The sequence below is a fragment of the Polypterus senegalus genome, chromosome 6, assembly GCF_016835505.1.
Source record: "Polypterus senegalus isolate Bchr_013 chromosome 6, ASM1683550v1, whole genome shotgun sequence".
NCBI classification, from domain to species: domain Eukaryota; kingdom Metazoa; phylum Chordata; class Cladistia; order Polypteriformes; family Polypteridae; genus Polypterus; species Polypterus senegalus.
The window spans coordinates 65,507,270-65,532,834 of record NC_053159.1 but is presented as its reverse complement, the minus strand read 5'-3'; positions in this window follow the sequence as shown (position 1 = coordinate 65,532,834).

The following is a 25,565-nucleotide window of genomic DNA, read 5'->3' as shown; positions in this document are numbered from 1 at the left end:
GATGTTGAACCCTCAGGCCACCCTCATGAAGTCTGTTTCTGAATGTTTGGTCAGAGACATTCACACCAGTGGCCTGCTGGAGGTAATTCTGTAGGGCTCTGGCAATGCTCATCTTGCCCAAAGGTACAAATACCGGTCCTGCTGATGGATTATGGACCTTCTATAGCTTTGTCCAACTCAACTAGAGTAACTGCCTGTCTCCTGGAATCTCCTCCATGCCCTTAAGATTGTACTGAGCGACACAGCAAACCTTCTGGCAATGGCACATATTGATGTGCTATCCTGGAGAATTTGGACTACCTGTGCAACGTCTGTAGGGTCCAGGTATCGCCTCATGCTACCAGTAGTGACACTGACTGTAGCCAAATGCAAAACTAGTGAAGAAACAGTCAGAAAAGATGAGGAGGGAAAAATGTCAGTGGCCTCCACCTGTTAAACCATTCCTGTTTTGGGGGTCATCTCATTGTTGCCCCTCTAGTGCACCTGTTGTTAATTACATTAACACCAAAGCAGCTGAAACTGATTAACAACCCCCTCTGCTACTTAACTGACCAGATTAATATCCCATAAGTTTCATTGACTTGATGCTATATTCTAATTAAAAAGTGTTCCTTTAATTTTTTTGAGCAGTATATATTGGCTAAAGATAGAAAAACTAAAAACATTGTATATAAGAAGGCACTTCAGTAAACAATACAAGCACATTAGTGAGTCTTCATTGTTTGCTAATTTATTTTTATTTTTAAAGTTTTGTTTTTTTATTATATTTTTCTCACACACACACACACTTTATTTTCTTCCCGGGCAACACTGGGTATTTCAGCTAGTTTTTATATAAATGTGCCAGAGGGTAATGCTTAATATCCATGATTCATATAAAGTGATCTGGAAAAAAGTGTATACACTTTAAAAATCCAGCCATATCTAGAAAATCAGAGCTGTGACAGAGTTCAGATCTACATTCAAACTCATCCTTTTATTATCTCATCAAGAGGTCCTCGAAGTGTATGACATAAGGCCATCCCAGAGCACACACCAGATCTTTGCAGTCTATGAGGAAAACCCAAGTCGTTAGTCATGGTTATGTCTAAATGTTTAAAGCAGGCCTGTAATAATACCACCAAGAATGGACTGTGCTCTCCTAATTCAGGGTCTTCAGATAGTACTACATTTTGTGGAAATGACTGTTTCACACATAACAAACTTACCCCTCAAAGGTTTTCAAGCTGTCCAAGTTGAGATTAACTTGGTCGTGCCACTGAATTCTGGTCTTTCTGATTTTATTCAGTTACATGCTAAAATCATGTAATTGCAGTGCATCCTTTTGGCTAAGAATGTGGGCTGGAAACCTCAAGGTTGCAGGTTCAAGACCTATGTGCCACTTAACATTTTATCAATTCATCAATTTCTTAACCCATCTATCTCATTAACAATTTCTTGGATCACCTAACTGTAATGTAGTCATTTTAAAATGTTATACGACATACACCATGTAATGTCAATCTTTCCTTTTCTGAACCTCCTTTAGTGTTGGCCCAGTGGTATCTGGCATCCTGGCCAACTGCCACACAAGTCCCATTTAGAGTGTTGAGTCAGTCTTTGGGACCATGGAGGAAACAAGAATACCCACAGAAAATTCTCAGACACTAGGAGACAAACCCAGACTACACAGAGACAGGAATCAAATGAAATGGTGAGGCACCAACACTGGCCACCCTGCCACCAGGCCAGTCTTTAATTTGTCAATCTTTGTCAATATAGTGCCATTCACAGAAATTGTATTTTGGTCATTGTGACAAGACAGCCCCCGTACAGACATGACACCAGATGTCCAGAACACACACGTTTATTTTCTTTTGCCTTGTACAGAACATGACAATGTCCTTCAAACCAAACTCAGTCCCTTCTTTCCTTCACTCTCCCAGTACTTCTGCTGCCTCTACTTCTCTCCTCAAAAGCTCCCACTTCCTCCTCCCGACTCCAGCTCGTCTAATGGAGTGAGGCGGCCCCTTTTATACTGCCTCGGATGTGTTCCAAGTGTTTCCTGATAATCTTCTGACGGCACTACCTGGTGTGGTGGAAGTGCCGCATGGGCACTCGGAAGCACCCCAGATTTGCCTGGAATCTCTTCTGGCAACACTGCAGTGCTGCATAATCCTCCAGGCGCCCCCTGGTGGTGGCCACAGTCATGTACTCTTAGAAGCTGCTAGAAAATGTCATAGTGAGTCTTAGGTATAATACATTTTTCATTCCATGTACCATATCTGAAATTCAGTATGTTTGGTACAAAAAACCCGGCTGTCTTTATTTGTAACTTCTAAAGCTATATAACCCTTTTGAACTGTTAACAAGATGTTTTTGCACTCATGCTGCACTATGGATGGCTTTGTTATCACCACCAGAAAGAAAGAGAAGAGTTAACACATTCTCTGTGTGTCTGAGTTCTAAAATGAGTGCCCTCTGGGTTCTTTGCTCAGTCAGTGACCATTGTCTTTGATCTTAGATTGTTGTCTGCATGGCTCAAAGAAGACTGACAGCCCACTCCGTCAGTCAGAAATGCAGCATCCATGTGGTAGGACTCTGGGGAGAGATTTGCGGGTTGTTTCTGTGATTACAGGCATCTGCCTTGGACTGGCACCCCATCCAGGAGTCACCCCTGCCTTGCACCCAATGATTGCTGGGACAGGCCATCACTGCCTGGCAACCTAGCACTGGATAAGCAGGTTAAGAAAAAGGATGGACTGCAACCTTCCCACCCCATAATTACAAAATAAAATCTTTTTTTAATTCAGTATTAAGTGTTAAATTTGTATAAAGTAATTTTTATTTATTGGATATCTGATGTCAGAGTGGTAGAATTTACCCTTGAACACCAAAGAAACCGCTTGGTTCCACATTGACCTTTGACTTCAGCTGTTGTCCAAGTCGGGGCCTGTGTTTGCTTGAGGCCTGGAGAAGGACAGCTTGGAGTAATTCCAAAAATGTACCCTGCAGGTGTGGTGGTACCAGGGAAACAGTATAAAAAGACGAGGAGGGAGGATTCTGGTTTAATTGTTTTGTTTCATGTTTTCAATCTCTTCCTTTAGAAATAATTGAGTTCACTAAAACTTTTGAATATAACACCTTGTATTTTGTAAGCATTTCAAGGACAAAGACTTGAGAAGTCGGAAAAATTAAAAGAACCATTCAAGCCTGTTTGGATGTCATACTAACAGAAGAATGAGAAGCCCAAAATGTTTCAGCTGCCATCCTTATCTTGCAGCAATGACTGATTTAAAGCCAGTGACGATTTTAATAACTTAAACTATGTATGCATCTGCAGCTAAGTATTTACTGATTAAAAAAGGAAATAACATCTCTCATCAATTGACTGAAATTTCAACCATCATTGATGAATTAATAATGAGAATACAGTAATCAGAAAACAAAACAATGAGAATAATCAGAAAGCAAAACAATGTAAAAGCAATCCCAACCGTAAACATTCCCAACATTCTTCTTGCTCTCCTGCAGTTTCTTGTGTGTCTGTCTCTTGCAGCGACCACTGGAAGGTGCCAATGTGCCGCTGAATCTGTACCTATTGTATGTAATTCCGTTCCTTGCAGAGGGGCCTAGTAAAGCAGCTGGAATGGTGCCATCCAGGGCATCCCAAAGATGCTCTGATGAGTTAAGGTTGTGAAAAATGGCACTGCAGCAATTATTGCTCAGCATCAGTTGTGGCCATAGCAGTGACCTGCCATTGTCCTGCTGTAGGATCAGCTCATCCAGGAAGTGTGAGTAGAGGGCCTTTGAGAGTCACCTTATTTAAAGCCAGAAGCATGGACTCTGTCCCTAATGTGGGCATTGTGTCTGCCATTAGTTCAGCAACAGTACATGTGGAAGATCTCAAACTCTGATGTGTCAGTTTTGCTTGGGTGTGGAGGTGTCCAGCAGGGAGCATTAGTTTCATGAATTGACCAGTTTTGGTGCTGGGAATTGCACTGCGTAAAGGCACTGTAGGTCCACTTATAGCGCTGCAATATAACCAGAGCAAGGACAAAAAAACAACTGTGGCACAAATAGTCATTTTATATTTAGCCTGTGAATTTGAAATGGCAATTGGTCTGAACTTTTTCTGACGTTTGCACATGTGAAGAAGTCAATAACTTCTCTACAGTAACAGGAATTCCCAAAGCGGTTTAGTTATTTGGAAATTTTAAAGGAAGAAGTAACATTTAAATTGAATAGGTTGAAATGCAACACATCACCAGGACCAGCTAATATTTATCCTCAAGTGGTTAAGGAAGTTACTGAGTACATTTAGAAACCTTTGAGACTTAAATTTTGAAAATTGCTGCACACTGGGAAACTGCTACAAACAGGAAGATAGGAAATATTATATTAACCCATTATATACAGTAAAAAAGGTCTGAGCTGTGTATCTATAGGCCAGTAAGTTTGATGGGCATAATGGGTAAATAAATAAATAAAAGATCAAGCATCAAATGTCATGAATTGGTGTATTAGCAGCACCTCAGCATGGGTTCAGGTGGAGCAGATCGTGTTTCACTAATATGCTGGAATTCTATGAGGAAGCAGCAAAAGAATATGATCAGAGAGAAGTATCATGTTCATTTACCTGTGATTTTCGTCTCTTTTAGATGAGCCCAGTACCTTAACTATTTCTGTCAGACTGGACCATAGGTGTACTTACAGTTTAATTTGCATTCATACAAATGAAGAGTAGAAAATTGCATTTGACACAGCCTTAGGGCATTACTAGTGTTTGGCCAAGCCAAGGGCACTGGCGTTCACCAGTTCTTTCTAAATGGACTTTTTAATGATGCTTTGAGTTTATATATTTTACTTACTTTGATGATATTTGTCTTCTTTCCAGATCTAAGACCTCATATTAATTATGTTCTAGGGAGTCCTGTCTTGTTTAAGGGAAAAATCTGTTCACTGAAGTAGAGAAATACAAGTTTCATCAAACTAAAAGTTTTATTTCAACTTTATCAAACATTGTAGAATGGTTTAAGTGAGTACTTGACTAAAGTACAATGTGGCCTACAGCGGGCGCACTAACTTCCTCAAACCCCACAAAAGCAGACACGAGGCACAAATCCAGCACAACACAGGCTTTTGTTCAGCTGTGGGAATCTCTTCCCAATAGTTTCCCACCTGCACAGCACATTTACAAAAGCACAAGTAAAGTACTTCCTTTTTTCTTCTCTCTGTCTTTCCCCCCTCTCCTCCTCCAGCAAGTGTTGTCTCTCTTCCTCCCGACTCTGACTCCTGGAGCAGTGGCAGCTGGCTTCTTTTATGTTGCACCTGGGAGTACTTCCAGTTGTCCGTTAGCGTGGTGAGAGCCCAGTGAGGTAGGGCTGTGTAGCCCCTGCAACACCTCCTGACAGCACCCATGGATCCCAACAAGGCTGTACCAAACTCCAGCTCCCTTGAAGCCGTGTGGGAGTTTATGGTGCCATGGAAATGTCTGCCATCTATGCTTTATGCACACTCTCTCCCCGATCCTTCCTTTACAAAGGCATCCTGGCCAGGTAGGGGCCCTGGCCATCCACCACAGCAAGTAATTAAGAATTGGCCTATTTCAAGTCCAGTAAAACATGGTCACCACTTTGTGGGGTTTGTCATTTAGTTTTGATGCTTTATTAAGGATTTTAGCACTGTAATTTCGCTCAACACTAATCTCACTAAAACGACTATAAACTTTTGTGGACTTCAGAGGCTCAGGATGTGTTTGACAAACTTGAAGGCTTATTCAGCACTGCACCAGTTCTGCGTCATCTAGACAGCTCATTGCCATTTCAGCTTGAAGTATGACACCTCATGTGTGAGGACTTGGGCTATTCTTTCACAGTCCTTTCCTGACATGGGGAAGCTACACCCATATGCCTTCTTCTCTAAGAAGCTATCTCCTTCTGAGAGGAATCATGATGTTGTGAATTTGGAGTTACTCGCCATAAAGTTTTCTTTGGAAGAATGGAGGCACTGGCTTGAGGACATGAAACAGCCTTTTATAATATTCACTGATCAAGAAATTCTAAACTATGTGAATGTGGCTGAGTGTTCAAATGCAATACAGGCAATGTGAACTCTATTGTTCAACTGGGGCCATTTGTGGTAGATGTCCAAGTTAATAAATCGGTTGACATTATGGGCATAGTAGGAAAGGCTTGGGAAAGCAACACTCCTCTTGAATGAGTGCCTAAGCAGTTACACTTTGTTCCAGAGATATATTGAGGTCATACGCTAACTCCTCATTGTCTAGTCATCTGGGCAGTTCAAAGACAAGGAAGTTTATTTTAAGTTATACTTGGTGGCCTGCCATTAATACAGATCTTGAAAATGATGTCAGAACCTGCAAAATCTCTAACAGGTTCAAATCTCACAGCATCTGCTCAATACCTCCACCCTGTTGCCCCTGGGAAGAACGATTTTATTACAAATTTACTAACTACGCAAAGCTATACCACAATGTTAGTAGTACTTGACAGATTTTCCAAAGCTGCTCAATTGTTTCCCTAAAGAAACTTCACTCTTCTCAAGGACTGGTAAATATTTTCATTAGAGATTTTCCAAACATATGGAATTCCTAAATTCATTACCACAGATTGGGGTACTCAGTCTCTCATTTCTACTGGATGTTCTCTTCTAAACTGCAGAGCAAATTTAACTTTGGGATATGATTCAGAAAGTAAAAGGCAAACTGAGAAGGTTAACCAAGAGTTGGAAAAATTCCTACATTATAATACTGATACATTTTGGTCCAACTAGAAATCCTTCATATAGCAATTTTTTCCAGAAACATCCACTCGTTCCATTGGCATTTTTCCCTTTGAGTTTCAGCATGGCTTCAAACCCTCTTCGTTGTTGATTTTATCAACTTTAACATCTCTGCCTGGATTTTTTGATTATTTTGGAAATTTGAAACAAACTTGGACTGTGGTTCAGAAGAACCTACTGAAGGCCAGAGTCTCAGTTAAAAGATCTGTTTACATGGGTGAAGAAGTCGTAGGTCTCTCCAGATTACAAAGCTGGACAGAAGGTGTAGCTCACCGTGCTAAATATCTAGTTAGGAGTTCCAACCCAGAATTTAGCACCAAGATATGTTGGCTTTTATTAGATTATCAGCAAATGCACTGCCAGATTTTCCTCTTCATTCTCATCTGGCTAGTGATCCCCCGTGTTTAGTATATATGGAGAGCTGGAATATGCATTGCAAAATATTCGAGCATCTCAGGTATTGGTGGGATTGTGGCCCAGAAAAACAATCCTACTAGAGATCCTGTTTTGTTACTTCACCAGTTGGACTAGAGCCATCCAATGAACACGGATGGGCAAGTTTGCCTCCACCTCTGATTTATTTTTTTAATTGATTTTTTTTTTGTTCAATTAATTTAACTTGTTATCATTGCTTCAGTGATCTCATCATTTCTTATAAACGTGACCATTTAGAAACTACTGAAGTGGTGTGTTGCCAGGTGCTGTAAGATACACAGTGGCATCATGGCTACATTATATACCAATCCTGTGTCTATGGAGCATCCAAACTGATAAATTAAAGAGGCAACTTAATGTTTAGGGCAAGATCCTGTTAACATTTGCTAAGGTTTGGCTTTGTTTCTGACATTGTTTTTTTAAACTTCATATAAGACCAATTGCTAACATTCTTGGCTATCCTTTTGCAAACATCACCAAGTAAAAAGACTTTAACAGATCTCTGCCACTTGTTTCTAACAAACTATCCTGTATGAGCACCATCGGCAAAAGGGGTTTGTTTCGCTAGTAATAAAGCCAACTTCTTGTATAATTCTAGTCTCTGGGATTCATTCTGAGTGTTGTGATTTGTGTTGACTTTAAATTAACTACTCATCTGCTGCATTATATATCTGAAAATCATTTTTTGGGGTTGTAGGACACAGTTTTTGCACCCATTTTTATGTTCTCGTATACATAGTATAGGGAAAGTATTATAGTCATCCAAAAATTTTGATATCGAGATTTTGACGAATCTCAACGATTTAGACCTCCCTGACTTTCTCGTATATGAAGTATAAGGAAAGTATTTGAATCCTCCAAAAATTCTGATAATCTTGACGTTTTAGACCTCCCTGAGTCTGAAAATACCATTTTTGGAATTATGTCTATGTGTCTTTGTGTGTGTGTGTGTGTATGTAAACACGATAACCTGAGTACGCTTTTACTTAGGTCAACCAAATTTTGCATACAAATGTTAGGTACAAAACATAGATTTCTACCAACTTTTGGGCTATTTCTATTAACCGGAAGTGGTACTTTACCTTTTATTCAACTTTACTTTTATAATAATTGTTCAATATATTATTAATTTGATTTGTTGTTGATGGTTCTTTAATGTATATAATATAAAAATATAATCATTGTATTGTGGTTTGCTCCTCAGATATCCATCCCTATATCTGAGTATATGAGAAAGTCTAGGGGAGACCACTCCTGATTTTTAGATTAGAAATTCTTCTTTAGTAGTTATGTATTTTTAATGTCTTTTTCCAATGCTATTTTTGCTTTCTGGCTGTCGTCATTTTGAGCATTAGTTGTTATGGTGTTGTTATGCACAGAGCTGGTGTATCACTGTAACATGATGAAAGGTTGGAAGTGTGCACTTCCCAGTCTCTATATGTTGCTTTTCATGTTCCTATTTAGCATTTCAGACCTTCTTTTCTGGGATTGACTTTGATTCTGGTTTATTGTTTAGGTTTGATGATAGGACCGATTCTCAGTATTGAACTTCTTCTGGTATTTTTGACCTTCTTCTTAATCTTCTTAGTCTAGTTTGCCTTCCTTTTTCCTCAGCAAGCATAGCACTGAAGCAATTCAATGGTCCCTCCAGTCCTTCTGTATACAGCATACATACCGTCGTGATCTGGGGGCCCCAAAGCACTAAAGAGTTCTAAAGCACTTATACGTAGTAATACTCACTAGTGCTGCATATCACCCCCAGGTAGTAATAAGGACAAGTACCAAGCCTTTATAAAATTAAAGATGTTTTCTTATCTAAAAAGTATTTCAATCACAATTGAGCTCCAAGGAGCACAAAGGCAAAGTGAAATTGCCTGTAAGAAGAATCCTAGGTGAAACACAGAATCCGAAAGCAAGGTGAAAACACAGAGCAGAAGGTCGAAAAAGTCCAAAAAATCACAAAGCACAAAGAATTTAGAAAAACACAAGGGTTCACCACTTCAGAACATTCACAATGAACTGCTGGGAACTGGGATAGACTCGCTGGACTTATAGGGCAGAGGGCAGGTCCTGGTGGTGACTGGCAGGTGTCCCCACCTCTTGAGGGGCCAACCACAAATCACATGGAACATAACAAAGTCGGTTTGTATACATACAGTAGACAAAACCAAAATTCAAGCAAGTTGCACATAAACCTAAATAAAAGAATCAAAAATGAACAAAAGTTTGGCTTCTTGCAGGCAAAGTTTTCTGGAAGCCGTACTTTGCGTAAACTGTTAAGTCACAAATGTGTTGTAGTGTTGGGCAACGTCATGGGGTACAAACAGCATTATGTCCATCAGTCTAATCAACACTGTGCCATCTCAAGGACTGCACTGTCACTTGATGATCATCACTTTTGGTAAGCAGTATACAGCATACAAACATAACACTCATCAAATGGCCATGCAGTTCTGGCACCCCAAGCCAAAAACTGCTAGGACCCTTTAGCAAATTAAGAGATGAAGGCCGGCATATCTAACAAAGGGTTGTTTGACATTTGTTGCCTATTAAACTTCAAAGTTTAAGGATTGCTGGCCTACTGTAGGTCTCCAGGACTGTGTCTGACTTTATCTGTTATAACAGACCATGGACCAGTTAAATTTGTATTTTTTCAACAGATACTGCTGATTGGAGATTCTGTTTTCCTCTGCTGTTGTCAAAGGGCCATAGTTCATCATTAATATTCATGAATATAAACTGTTAGGTTGTATGTTTGTTAGTTAGTTTCAATCTGCTTGTTTTACTGTGTGCTTAAACAAATATTTATCTTCACATGTTTGTATTATGTAATTAGTAATTTGTAATGCTGTAATTGTATTTAACCTGTGAACATGTTAGAAGTGCTATACAAAAATAAGGTGAATTGAATTGATTTGAATTGCTGTCCTCAAATAAGAGAAAAAAGTGTGTTTGGGCAGCAGACCTTCCATTAGGCTTCTGGAGTGGAGATCCTGGTGGGGCTTACATGCCCGGCTGACTCCCATTCGTCCTGTGGATGTAGATCACACTACATGGGGAGTACCACAAACTCTCAGAATTGGGCAGCTAGTGTCTCATGTCGGTTATGTGGGCACCAAATCCAAATCTATCACTAAGACTTCATCAGGTGATGTAGTTTGGTGGTGACAAAAGTACATACTGTCAATGAGCTGTGTTTGTCTCAAGTTGGTCAAGTTGAAAATGCCCCCTCAATTCTTAGTCTTTCGATTACATATTTGTACATCTTTCATTAGTAGGACACCAAACAACAGTTCAACGGTGTCTGATGGTCCAGCTCTGAGAATGGGTTCACGTCTGCGCTGGCAACTCAGAAACTGCCACTTGGCATGAGGCCCACAAAGTTGTGTAATATATGATAATCTGCTTTGCCTCGGTTTGCTGACTCAGAATCCCACAGTAAATTCCCAGGCAGAGACGTAGAAAATCAGGTGAAATCCTTCAGTTAGTGCTGCTTGACTTCCTAATGGCCTGTGCCGCCTTTTCATCACACTGTCTCATAGGAAGCATTTTGGCTCGATGATCTCCCTTCTCAGAGAACTCAAGTTCACCCTAAAGTCTGCCTTTTAAGTAGGTGGCCATTGAATTGCGGAAGAGCTGAAAGTGATTAGGTTACATTCCAAATCAGCTAGAAAGTTAAAATCACAGGGATACGTTCCTAAAGGCCACGGCAATGAAGGCATGCATGTAATTGTTTGTGGTGCTGGAACCTGTTCAACAGTACGATTTTCTTTGAGACAGATTATGAGGGCATTCCAAGCCGGAAGAGAGAGTGTAAATTCAATAAAGATAAAAAAAAAAAAAAAAGTTGTGAGACGGCTTTCCACTTCACTGAGCAGTGCGCTCCATGTGTTAAATGTATTATACTGTCAGTCTTTACCATTGTCAGTGATGGCAGTTCGCTGCTTTGAGCCAAATCTATGACGTTCTCCATTGCTATAAGATCATAACTTACTTTTTTGTCATTCATATGTATTGTGTTTCTATATTTGAATCTGTTTACTGGGAGGACATTTAAATGATCTAGAAAGGATATGGGTAGATCTAAAGTTGTGGCCTTTATCTTCAAGGCCTTTCCAGTGTCGCTGCATAAACTTCCATCATAAGGCTCACTCCTGCACACCCGCAGCTAACTCTGTGCCATGCATCTTTGGATGTGGTAGGAAAAATGGAGGACTCATGGAATTTCTGTACAAGCAAAAAAGGAGCAGTCATCAGCCTCAATCTGGCAGTTCCAATGTGCAATTGAAGAGACATCCCACGTGCTCCTCCATTCAGACCTCCTGCATTTGCCAGAACATTTTAGGACCACCGCATGAAAACTGAAAATGACCTCACCTGAACCCACATGCAGCTCAACTGCAAGACAGTTCTTGCATATTACAAATTGCTGTTTTTACCTTGGATGTGATCAAATCACTGCACTTCGATTTTATCAGATGGTTGCTTCTTATTTGTCCTTTTTGAATATATATTTAAAAGAATCTTTAATGGACTGGTGCCCAATCCTAATTTGTGCCTTAGAGGGTGCCTATTGCTGTCCTGATAGACTTTGGTTCCCTATGACCCTGACCTGGATTCAGGGGGTTTCAAAATGTTGTGTGTTATATTCATTTATGTAGTGCTCTTCACCATGCTCTGTCTGGGAGCACAAAGTAGACCTGGTAAGTAATCCCACCATGTAGTAACTGAAAGAAACACCACAATCTGTCACTCCAGTGATATTTCTCTTCAGTGTTGGAGGCACACACATTTAAGTATTAAATTCAAAGAATTCAGAACATTCACTAAGGTTTGGAGGTACCAGAGGAGGACAATTCCACAACAAAATGGACATTTTAGAGGGACAATAAGTTTAATGTTGTATCCCAATGATTCTAATTAATTAATTAATTAATTAATTAATTAATTAATTAATTAATTAATTAATCATTCCAGCTAGAAAGCTCCTGAAATATTTTCCTCTTCAATTTGCAGCCCACCTGTCTGCGCTTTAGGACCCTGTGTCAAGAACACTTGCCCCTTGTCACCCCATCTAACATGAACCATGAAGTTAGACAAACTTCTCCCACCACTAAGCCACTCAGCCCCTTTCTTGGGTGTTATAACAATAAACAGACAATGCTGACTTGGGAAATGCCTGTGATGTGTGAAGTGGTGGAGCAGGCCCTGCTCTTTGGTCTTTTTTAATTCAGGAGACTTCTTCCATCTTGCTAAAGAACTATGCCCCATATCCAAGACAAGTCTCTTTGACTAATTTTAAGCAGCAATTCTAAAAATAACAAAATGTCATTATAGTGCATTGTCACACATGTTCATCAGTGGGTCGTGTCCCCAGCTCATCATCTGAGGTATGTAGCACCTCCCCCATGCCTGATATCAAGAGCAGCGTTTGGGGGTGGCAAGTGGGGCAACCACCCCAGAGCATGTGCATAATGGGGCCTCACTTTTGAGGTCCGGGGGTCCCGTTCGAGCAGATTTGTCAAGTTATATTCTCTAATATATATATATTTGAGATGCTTCCAAGAGAAACCCTTTTAAAATCCCTCTTCAAGGTCAAATTCCGTACATGTTCGTCTTTGAAAACATTCCATAGTCTGAATATTAATGTACAAAACATGTATCGCTAATGATAACCAGCTAACATGACATCCTGCATATCAAGACTCAGAGTATACTTGCAACTTGGGTACTTTTCTAGAAGAGGCTCTGCTAATTTCTGCATGACACCGCATCGCATTTCGCACTGTCGTGGTATTGTCATGAATTATGAATTGCACTTTTTAAATAGATTATATCTGCAGTGGGCTGGCACCCTGCCCAGGGTTTGTTTCCTGCTTTGCGCCCTGTGCTGGCTGGGATTGGCTCCAGCAGATTCCTGTGACCCTGTAGTTAGCATATAGCAGGTTGGATAATGGATGAATGGAAATAGATTATATCATTATATTTTGATAAAGTCTGCTTGTTGTCTTGCAAACGTTTAGCTGAATACTGTAATGAGAAAATCCAGTGTATGTTAACATTTTTATTAAATTCGTGTGCAAGTTTATACAGTCTACACATACCAGAAACAGCGTTTGACGTAACCGGCCCCACGTGGGGTTGGTCAGCCCTAGGCCCCGCACACCCCTAAGGCTGCTTCTGCCTGATATTTCTGCTTTCACAGTTCCAGAACCTTCCCAGTGAGAGCTACTGACTCCACCCCTTCAGGTCCAGGTCCTATAAGCTTGGGCATCTCCAGAAGCAAGTGTTTCACTTTGAGTTAAGTCAGCCCCCAGAATGGACCTCTACAAAAGGCCAAGACCCACTCAATGGAGCGACACTTTTAACAGAGGGAAGGCAATTGCTTATTTTTCATTTATTTTGTTTTTTTCTTCTTTTTTCTTTAAAGAATTAATCGTTTGTTGTCCCAACATTTTATCTTTGAACTTTTCACTACTGTTTAACCACAATATGTAATGATAATCTTGACACATAAAACTTCAATAACACATAACTGATGGCTTCCAGGTGTCGCACTGCTTAGCGTTGCTGCCTTACAACTCCTCAGGTCTGGTTCAGTGAGTATCTTTGAGAAGTTTACATGTTCTCCATTTGCTCTTGTAGGTTTTATTCTCCAGATTCTCTGGTTCCCCCCCAACAGCCCAAAGACAGCAATGTAAGGTTGGCCTTGCATGGTGATTATCCAGGACTTGTTTCTTTCTTCTGCCCAGGACTGATAAATGTCTGGTTATTTCTCAGCTGAATTAGGCCATAATTTGTGCCTCTGGTTTCTGGTGAAGAAGAACAAGATGCCATTGCTGCACAGTAGCTATCAGATAAGTATTATTTTTTAATCTTCTGGCTGACAAGCAAGAAAAGTTTGAATGTAATTTATTTCACAATGTAATAAGGCTGACAAGGCCTACCATTCCCATAATGAACCCTATCACAGACGCAAAGTAATTTCTATTACCTTCATGGCAACAACACAGCCCTTTCATTAAAGATGCCACCAGGATTTCTGGTCAACACAAGGTGCTGGGTGAAATAAAGACTGATTGGTTTATCATGAATATTTGAATGGGATCGTGCCCTTTTGCTAAGGCTGTCTGATTGAAATGTACTGCCACTGCCGCCGCCGCTCATTCTATTAGAGAAAGTGCCTTTCCTGTCTTTTGTGTTCCCAAGATGTTGTTTCCTCTTTCTAATCCTTTTACCTGTGCCTGTGTTATCAGGAGAAGTGCAAAGGAGATGAGGCTTTACTTCTTGTTACTTCTTCCATGGCAAGTGGCTGCTACTGGTGGGTCACTAATAAACAATTATTTCTTGGTAGGTCTTTTTTGGAAAGTGCAAAGCTATTAAGGAAAATGAACAGCTGATTAATCTAAATGAGTGTTGTGTGACGTCTTGTATGGAGCAGCCAGCCCTCCTGGGCTTCTATCACATGCCCTGGCACTGTCTGCATGCTGCTCGCATGTTTTTCCTGGATGGTTTTCTAGCAGGTGCAGCAGTTTGCTCTCACAATCCAAAGACATTCAGGTTAACTGAACTGGCCACTCTTAATTCTTCCAGCATGAACGAGTATCGTTGTGTGTGCCAGTGAGTCCTGTGATGTACTGGCACCTCTGCCAAGGGTTCAGTATGCCTGGACAGGCTTTAGCTCCACACTCCCCAATAACTGGTTTGAAAATACGTAGACCTTGCAACAATAGAACTACAAGGTATAGGTGCAGTATCATAAAATATAAATAACGGTAAGTTTGCAATTAAATATTAAATTATGTAAAATTTGTATGTTGTCTTTTTTCAGAATAAAAGTTAAACAAATAATTAAAAAAAAAGATAAATGGTATGATGCATTAAATAACCTTAAAAGTGAAACGAAGCACCTACATTTTATGCGTTACAGTGACATTCAACCGAGAGATTGGGATGAACAGCACAAGACAAAAATAACATTCTCAAGCGCACTTAGTCCTGTCATGGCCAGTGTCTATCCTGGAAGGAGTGGGCACAATGTAGCAACCCTTAATCGGGCCCTGTTTCATCACAGGGCACTCCCTTACATTTCTTCATAAATACAACTACGTAGACACATGGAGTAAGCTACCAAGTAGTGTGGTAGACAATAGGACATGAGGAACTTTCACGACTGGCCTTCCTTGATGTTATTTTGGAGATATGAGGTGGAGAACTGACATGCTTTGTTGGGCTGAATGGCCTTGTTCTTGTCATATTCAGTCAAATCCTCTCACGCTGGGCTAATTTAGAGTTGCCCATTAACCTAACATGTCTTTTTGACACCTTCAAGTCCTCAGAGAAATACATAGATATAACATGAAACTGCAACTCTCTACAACAGATCTGAACCCAGGATACTGCAGCACTTACCACTGCACCACAAGTTTTTTTAAAGAAATGCATGTTCATACAAGAAAGAAAGGCAGAATCAGTCACAAGGAGTCTTGCAGGGGCTTTGGCAGCAACATTGAAAGGTCAGTCCATCGTCCAGAGGGGACTGGGCGGTCTCATGGTCTTGAATCCCTACAGATTTTGTTTTTTTTTTTTCTCCAGCCGTCTGGATTTTTTTTTTTTTTTCTGTCCACCCAGGCCATCGGACCTTACTTATTCTATGTTAATTAATGTTGACTTATTTTTATTTTTTACTGTGTCTTCTATTTTTCTATTCTCCATTTTGTAAAGCACTTTGAGCTACATTTTTTTGTATGAAAATGTGCTATATAAGTAAATGTTGTTGTTGTTGTTACATTCTTCTTGGGGTCAGGCAAGTACAGTATGTTAATTTCTTGTGGTCTTTCCCATCTCTCATTTCATTTGTTTGTCAGAAGACAACTCTTTTGATCAGACTTTCCCTGCCCCTACTATGGCACTTATAGAACAATACTTCACCAATCAGGAGATAATGGAGACCACCTCCAATGCCTGCTTATATCACTGTAGGTTCTACCTGTCCTGGCAGCAACGGCCATCAGTCCTGAATGGAATGGCAGACTCCATCCCTAACTGTCACACTTCAAGGCTGTCCATGACATTGTGGCATGTTGTGTTGTTTTTTTAATTACATGTATGTATCTTTTAAGCTATTGTGTGTTTATGCAGAAATATTGCAATTTATTGAAGTTGACAAGCTAAACTAAAAAGATTATAATATGCAAGCTTTTTAGGCAGCTCAGGCCCCTTTTTCAGGCAAGATGTAATCATGTAGAAGGGGCCCGAGCTGCCTAAAAAGCTTGCATATTGTAATCTTTTTAGTTAGCCAAGAAAAGGTGTCACTTTGCTTGACTTCTCATAGCATCCATCATGGCTAACATGGAACAACACCCTACTACTACAAGCTAAATTCAAACACTGTGGAAATTTAGAGTTGCAAAGTCACTGGTTGACATATCTTTGCCTTGCTGAAATAATTTCATATGAACACTGGAAGACCATGTTTTCACCTACATAGAGCAACCCCATTCAGGAGCCCAAGTTCCATGGTTTTGTATCATCCAACTGCCCGAGGCCTTTGAATAAATGGCTTATGTTATTTGTAACCCACGATTTTGACACAGCTCTTGTCACAGGGCACAGCCAAGTCTTACTCTGTATATTGTAAGGAGCTCCTGCTGGGATCTGCTTTGAGCTCAAATTCCTAGCCTTGGAGTCTCCATCCCCTGCCACGGAGGGCATAAGCCAAAGACCAGTCTGCGCATCTAAAGATTCATCCCTCTGGCCTGAGGGTCTTCCGTCGCATTCAGTGGTGATGGCACCACCTGCAAGAGACTCACTCTGAACTCAGTTACAATATGATATAAATATTTGCTATCAAATAGGACAAGAACCACTTCTGAAATCCTGAAACTTCCAGTAACTTACTTGCAGAAAACAACATAAACTGTGATGTAAGTATGCAAGAGAAGCCTTTGTATTTAGGCCATAAATATGAATGATAAGAGAAAATGAGATAAAAGGAGTATAGAAAACATAATGGACATCAGTTTATCAATTTTTAGAAGCCTTTTGCTGTTGACTGGCTTCACCTACTCTGTGTGTAACACACTTAGTCCAACTGCCTCTTTCATCATTGGAGTACAAGCAAAGAAAGCTATCATTAGGTCAGCCATTTTATACACTCACTAATTCCATGTCATGGTGATGGTCTCATCAAGCTGATTCTATTAGCATAGCTGGGCATGCAGACTCATATCAAGCATACTGTATTTATAGTCACCTAATCTGAGCGTCTTTAGGATGTGAGAAGAAATCACAGTTTAAGGAGAATAAAACCAATGCAGACACTGGGAGAACCTGCAAACTTTAAAGCATACTCTGGAGCCGTACTGAAACTGTCACTGCTACAAGGCAATTTACATATTTTTTTATTCCCTTCCATTTTTCAACCTCGTTTAAAGCCGTTGTAGGTCACAAAGAGTCTCAGAACTGCTATACTGAAATGTATGCTGTTTAAGAATGAATTACTTTGAACTGAATAAATTCATTGAACTTCCATTTTAGCCCAGGAGTGAAAAGTGCTACTTGATGTAACCAGAAGGCTTTCCAAATGTTTCTTTGAAGCAACGTAGACCTTTACAATATTAATTTAAAAATATCTTGTGCAGGTTCAGTTCCTACCTTGTGCTCGTGTTATATCATATTATTTCTTCTCCTTTATATTCCATTTTTTCAGAGGTAAACATTAACTGTGTATAATTCCAGAGATTTAATTTGTCATAAACTTTAGTGATTTTAGGCTTGTTTTTGGGCTTTAGAAAATTTCTTACTTTTACTGCGTTGTAAACACTTGGAAAGAAACAATATCCATAGGGAAATGACCAATAGATGATGAGAACTAAATAATAGAAGACTACGTCTGCATCATGAAGAAGTTCTGAGTTCAGACTACCAGTAGAGACAGAGCGTACCATATGTCAGCCAGGAACAAAGCCAAAAATCTAAATTAAAATAACAGTGCAAAAGTCATCGCACAACCTTATTTTTTATTTAACTGTAATCATAACATCTGTCTTTCTAGTGAATGAAAAAGCTTTGATTCAGAGAACTGTATGCTGCATAATGTGTTAACTCAACACAGCAGATGGCGTAGTAACCATAAATAACGTGGCCCAGCCATCACAGAATAACAAAAAAATGTATAAACACCCACAAAATCAAAGCAAACAGTCCATGAAATGAAACATACTGCATACTAGAATGGCAAAGGCCACATTCACTGCATGCTTCAGTTTATGCGCATTGCTTTGCTGATGGCATCGTTGTATTGTGTCACACCTTGCGCCAGTGGAAGCTTCTTCAATTCTGTGGTGTCATATATGCTCTTGGGTAGAAGGACATTCCCGTTGATCATGCATTTCTTGTGAATTCGTGTCACACTGCTCCCAATTCCAGTCATTTGATTCTTCCTTCATTTTGGAGTCAAATATGCTTACTAAGATATCATCTTTGATTTCAGTCTCCACTACGGCCCTGGCTGTTCTGCACCTCATACCTGAAGCACATCTGACTCTTTTATTTTAAATCACTGAGTTCATTTTAACTTCGGCCCAATGCAGTTAATTTATTTCTTTATTTGAAATATATATTTAGCTCATTTGCTGTTTTTTGCATGTTCTCAATGATTTTACTTGTGAGGATATTCACATTCATACTCACTTGCTTTCATCTCTTGCTTCCATGGTAGCCACATATTTTTTGTTTGTTGTCAGTTTTATGTGAAGATTAGCTGTAATAGCCAATGTTGCCCAGGTATATTTGTAGAATGGGTTAAGGAAAGAAAGCAGTGGTTTATGTGTTTTTAAATGGTGACCCTGTTGTCATTGCTATTGTTCATCATCCACACTGCCTTCTCTATCAATGTCTCTGCTCATTTGGGTTGAGAATTTATTGTTTTTGGGTTTGATTACATCCCAGAATTGTGGTAACTCCTTGCTGGGTGGTAACCATGAATGCTGTCATTTCTACTACATCCTCTTAGTTCGAGGTGAACATTTTGTAGTGCTGAAATTATGAACAAAACTGACAATACTGGAGTTAAACAACATCAGTTTGATTCTCCTGTAAGCTGCACTGCACTCCCACTCTCAATCAAGCTTCTCCCAACACAATAAAAGAGCACGGTAGTCTGTTTCGTATTACAGTGGATAGAAACAGCAGATTATGATGACCGGTAAATAACATTAGGCTGTGGTCATTTTGTCTGCTGGTCTGGTTTAAGTCCATTCAAATGTTTTACTTGCTTCAATCCAGCAGGTCGCACTGGTGTGCATAGGAATAAAAAAACACTGGGACCCCTGGGGTCAAAATTTTGTTTTCCAAAGTAGTTTGTCTTCTCCATACAGTCCATATTGAGTGCTTAGGGAACATACAGACAGACGGACATTCTATTTCATTTACAGAAGTTTCTATGTTAGTTACTTTAGATTACAACTTACGAGAAAGATAATGATATAACAAATAAACAGAATTTAGCTTCAGAATAGAACAAAATATGCAGATAAGTGAAATAAGGAAATAATTCTTGGTTTTCTTTCCAGCAGAAACATTCTGGTAAAATCCGCAAACCCATGATTTCCACTTTAACATCTTCCTATGCCTTTTACTATCTTAATCAAACAAAGATAGATATGATGAAGTTCGCTAGATAACAAGAAATAACTTGAGGTCAGAGGCTTGAAGAGAAATGATCACGGCAGTGATGTGATCTTACTATCAAGCTGCTAGCAAGAGCCTGGGCTTCAAGTGGCTGGCAGTAATGTTTGATACATTTGCAATGACAAGAATGTAATTTATTATTTTTAGTTTAAACACATACATGATCATTTTGTAGGGCTCTGGCAGTGCTCCACCTGTTCCTCCTCACACAAAGAAGCAAATACCAGTCCTGCTGTTGGGTTGATACCCTTCTACGGCCCTGTCCAGCTCTGCTCGTGTAATGGCCCCTCTCCTGTTATCTCCTCCATGCTCTTGAGATTGAGCTGGGAGACACAGCAAACCTTCTTGTGACGGCGCATATGGATGTGCCATAATGGACGAGCTGGATGTGTATCATGAATTGGCAGCAAGTACCACCTCATGCTTCCAGTAGTGACAGGGACAGTAGCAAAATGCAAAACTAGAGAAGAATCAGGATAAGGAGAGAGCAGTTGTCTGTGGCTGCCACCTACAAAACCATTCCCTTTTTGGGGGTTGTCTTGCTGTTGCCCCTCCAGTGCACCTGTTGTGACTTTCATTTACACCAAAGCAGGTGAAGTTGATTCACAATTTCTTAGGCTTTCTAATGGGACAGATTGATATTCCTGTGATTTGGTGTTAGACTGGGATGATTAAGTGTTCCTTTAAATTTTTTGAGCAGTGTAGTCATTGGGAAGAGTTGAAGAAGGAAGCTCCCAGTTAAGTTTTAATTATTTAGACAAATTAGTATTGAGGCACCATGATGTGTAATTTTATTAAAAGACATGAGACTGCAGCTTTGTCATTTGGGCCTGTCCCACGTCACTATTGTATGCATGTATTAATTTGACTGTACTCTGTGTCCGCGACAATTTTAGTACACCTACCTCTACTACTATTTACCCTGCACTGCTGTTTGAACAAAACCAGCTTCCTGACTCTCTAGTACTGTCATGTTTTCTTACACTAAATGTGATTTTATCATACAGTATTGTGCTTGTTTTGCAACTAAATTTTAATGTTAAAATATTTCTGCATTCTTTACTTTTGGTTCTTCTGAATTCACTAGAGTTTAAAGATCCCACTGAATCCAATTCTACAGCTTGGATGTGGACTTTTACTCTGCACAGGTGGGATGTCTGTACATGTCACTTGGACAAACATTGGAGAGAAAAGTCACTGTGAAGGTTCAACATTGAAATCAAAACATTGTCAGATACAGCTTTTGAATTGCGTGTGGAGATGGTTTGCAGTGCTTCCATTTAACAAAACCTTTTGCTTGCTTATGAGAGTTTAACCAGAGGGGATTAATAATTCTCTTTGAAGGTCATCAATGTTTGTCATTACATTGCACTTAATATTCAATGAAAATGTAGTTAAGATTAATGCTGGACTGCTTCTTCTGCTTCTGCTTCTGCTTCTGCTCTGCTCAGTCTTAAGCATTCTGGGCCTAATTCAGTTAATTCCATGTAGCTGATAGACATAGATAATGCTAATTGCACGCAGACACAAGATAACAAAGTCCTAAAGTGAACAGATTTTATTTATGTGCTGCATTTGAACTATGCAGTATTTCAGCCCAGAATCCCACAGACATTTCTTCCGGAAGGAGTCCAGCTGCTGACATTGTTGGAATGGTTAAATTTGAACATAAAAACTGCAAAATAGGCTTTAGCATTGGTCAGATATAAAAACACAGTAGTGTTGAAGTGTTACAATTAATATCATTCCACGCTCTTAGCCCAGGGTGGTAATACATGCCTCAGAAGAGTGCAGAGGATGAGCCAGTGACGTGCTTGGGTGACACCGAGAAATGGCCTTTATACTGATGGTGATGATGATGATGATGATAATGCACCTTCTAATGTCTTTGAACTAATTGTAAGAAATGATGCCTCCATACACCTCCAATGAACATGAAAGGGGGCTTTGTCTTTTATAAGCTGTTGATGTTAAAAAAAATTGGAAATATAACGCTACACTGTTAGCATGGTGAATGGATAGGATTTAGTGCACTGGTATCAAAATGTGCATTTTGTAGGATACAGAAAAACCATTGAAATTCCAAGAAACAGAAATTAAAATGGTTTTGTTCTATGTGTTACAACTAGTACAAATGTTGAAAATAGTGAATTCTCCTTTAATAACAAGCCCAAACCTCTGTAATGTAATGAAGGATGTAATGAAGAAGGCTTTGAAGCCACAGTGGAGATTCATCACAAGACATAAAAGATGGACACCATAGACTAGAGAGCTAGTGGGTGGGGTTCCACTTTTAATTAAATACGATCTGATTGGCTCCGGCCTAAATGTTTTTTCTTCTTTTAAATGAACCTGGGGCAATTAAAGTCAAGCTGTCTGCAAAGATGACAGCACTTTAATATCTGCCATGGAAAATAAGCATTTCTCTAAAGAAGCTTTTGGGTTAAGTGCCATTCACTCTTCAATGGGAGGCTTTGTCAGCCATTCCCTGAAATTCTTTGAAGTGTTCATCAACATTTGAAAGTCACAAGGCACACAAGGCAGTTCATCTCTCACCTTCTTCAGCTCATGATGTCTCCTCTGTGCTCCACACCTCAATTTAATGTTATGTACAAGTGACTGGGGAAGAAAAACTGTAGTTTAATGGTTTGCTGTTGTTGCATTACTAGTCACTCCCCCTAACAATATTTCTTTCTAAAACAATTCCTTTTTGTGATTTGTATAAAGATTCACCAGGAAGGATGATTTGACAAATAAAGTTTATTATATAGTGGATATACATCTCCCTGAGGAGACATGCTGTTGGATATGGTGGGGTATAGTGCAAAACTAGATAGGCCTGAAATCTACAATCAAACTCCAGTCAAGGACGGCCATTTGTGAACTAAACTGAACCGTAGCCTGACTGCATTGCACAAATCGCTCACTACACCTGGCAAGCCCCATTTGAAAATGTACAATAGCAAAAAAGTGATCTGCTTAGACGATTCATCCTTCAAAACATTCCCAATGAGAGGTCAAAGTCACATGTGAGCCTGGAAAAGAACCCAACCATCAAGGCTACTGAGGAATTTGTGCTGGGGTGGAGTAAATATTTCTGACATGGTCAGAAGGTGAGGTCAGTGGTCATCGCTATTATATTTAGTGATCCTTAATGATCTGCTTTTGTTCAGTGTTGTAGCATTTTATTCATCCTAAGAAGAACCTTCTCTTGGGTGACAAGGCCTCAATCCACAGGTCACCTATACTTACAAATGAAGTTTAATATTATGACAATCTCCATCTGCAAATCCGATTCCAATCAAGTGTTTTCCATCACAGTCGTCAAGGCATGACCAGTTACTTTAAGCAGTTCCTGTGCAACTCTAGTATATTATTACCTTATCTATCTATCTATCTATCTATCTATCTATCTATCTATCTATCTATCTATCTATCTATCTATCTATCTATCTATCTATCTATCTATCTATCTATAATATAGTGTATTTTCTATTTATCGATGACCATTTAAATCTTAGTCTCAGTTGTGTTGCAGGTGTTTATTGTGTTATCTGATGTTATTGCAGGGTTTTATTTTTTGTCTCAGTGGTCTGTTTGTTGCTGTTGCATTCCGTGTTTCATCCATGTTTATCAATGTACAGTTCACTTTACAAAATAAGATTTCTGTTAAGGCATCTTGCTGTTTTTAGCTGCTGGGAGAGTGTCCAGGGTTTAAGGGAAATGATTATTAAATGCTGACAGTTCAGTGGCCACAAGGCAGAGTGGAAGAGGTGCAAAATAAACAAATAAAAAGAAAAAAAAAACCCTGCTTAAGACGAAGGGAACCTGATAAATAACCGGAACTTGCCCAGGAGGTTCAAAGCCACTGGATTTCATATCACATTGTAAATTAAACCAAGAGCTTTAAAAAGTTTTTTTTTTTGTTTTTTTTTTCTTTTAGAGATAAGGTTTATGCTGTCAGGCAGGTCTTTTAGCAGCATGCATTGTAGGCAAAAAAAAACATATTAGGAGCAGTGTATATAATCACATAGAAGTGAACTTTCCCCATAAAATGGAGGAGTTTCTCATCTTCCTCCCTTTAATGACTTTTGTTTCTATTTGTCTTTGCACTCAGTGGTCTTTCTCCTTTCTGACAGAAATGGATATGCTCTGTAATTCAATTCCTATGCTAATTTTTCAAATGTGGAAAAGAAGTATTTTTCATAAGCGGCATTTCACTTTTGTTTTGCTTATGCCACCTCACAGCTTTCTATAATGGAAATGAAATTATCAAGCACTTTGCATGCTGCTTTGAATTCTGTGTGGAAGACGTTTATTCTGCTTTCACTTTTCATCTGCTTGTCTTGGTGAAGGTTGTTTTGGCACCAAAGTACGCAGGACAGAGTAGGCAATGCCATCTTAACAACATGCCTGGAATTCCCAGATGCTTGGAGACTAGTCAAGAGATCTAAATACCAGTAAAGTCTCCAGTGTGTCCTGTGTCTGCCAGTGGGTGTTCCCCAAGAGGTTCGTGATGCAGGATCTTGTGCTCCACTTTCATTATTTGAGACATTAGTCCAAGGGATGGGGTTGGACAAAAATCAATCCAAAGATCTCACTATTCACTTGGAGCCAGGCCCAAGGATGAGCTTTTAGTGGTTGGAAGATCCACATAGTACAGAGTCGGTTTTTGGGCTTCCCACCTATTAGGTGAAGTGGGGGGTCACAGGCTTAAGTGGGGCAGATAAATAAGAGAAAGGCGGTTTGAATTCTCATCAGAGACAAAACTGTGTCTCCTGCAAGCACCACATTATGCGCAAACCAACACACTTTTTATGCAGTTACTCAAAGAAAGTAATTCATTACAAATTACAAAATTAATTACTAATCACTTCTCTCACATTGTAAGGGTATTACTTTACTCACTCACGCAAAAATTATCACATTATTATTTTGTTTACTTTCATGCTGCTCTCTAAATCCATGCACATTCAGTGGAACCTCGGGTCACCACTCTGGTCTCCACCCGATTTTGTCGTGATCCAAATTAATTTCTCCCATAGGATTGTATGTAAATAAAATTAATCCGTTCCGGACCGTACGAATTGCATGTAAATATATTTTTTTAAAGATTTTTAATCACAAAAATAGTTAATTATACCATAGAATGCATAGTGCAATAGTAAACTAAATGTAAAAACATTGAATAACACTGAGAAAACCTTGAACAGAGAAAAGTAATATTGCAAGAATTCATGCTATAGCCTTATGAACCGCTCACTGTAAACACTTTTTTTAATGAGTTTTAAGCACAGGGAAAAAAATAAACATTTGAAAAATCTGTAATTTGTACAAAAACTAACCATAAACAACCAAGAAAACTAACCTTGCATGAGTCGAATTCTGACATGAAGGAAGTGAGGAGGAACTGGTTGGAGAGGAGATTGCAGTTTTGAGGTAAAGTCCCTCTGCGCAATGCACGTCTGACCGAGAACAATGTACTGTACAGGGAGAGACTGAACACGTGCGGAATTCACCGGCACGTACGAACCGGAAGGGAGACGAAATAGAGCACAAAGAGTTCACAGCGAATGCACATGGAGAGACTGAACACGTGCGAAAATCATTTGCACATACGAACCAGAAGGGAAACTGGCTTGTTCGTCACCCGA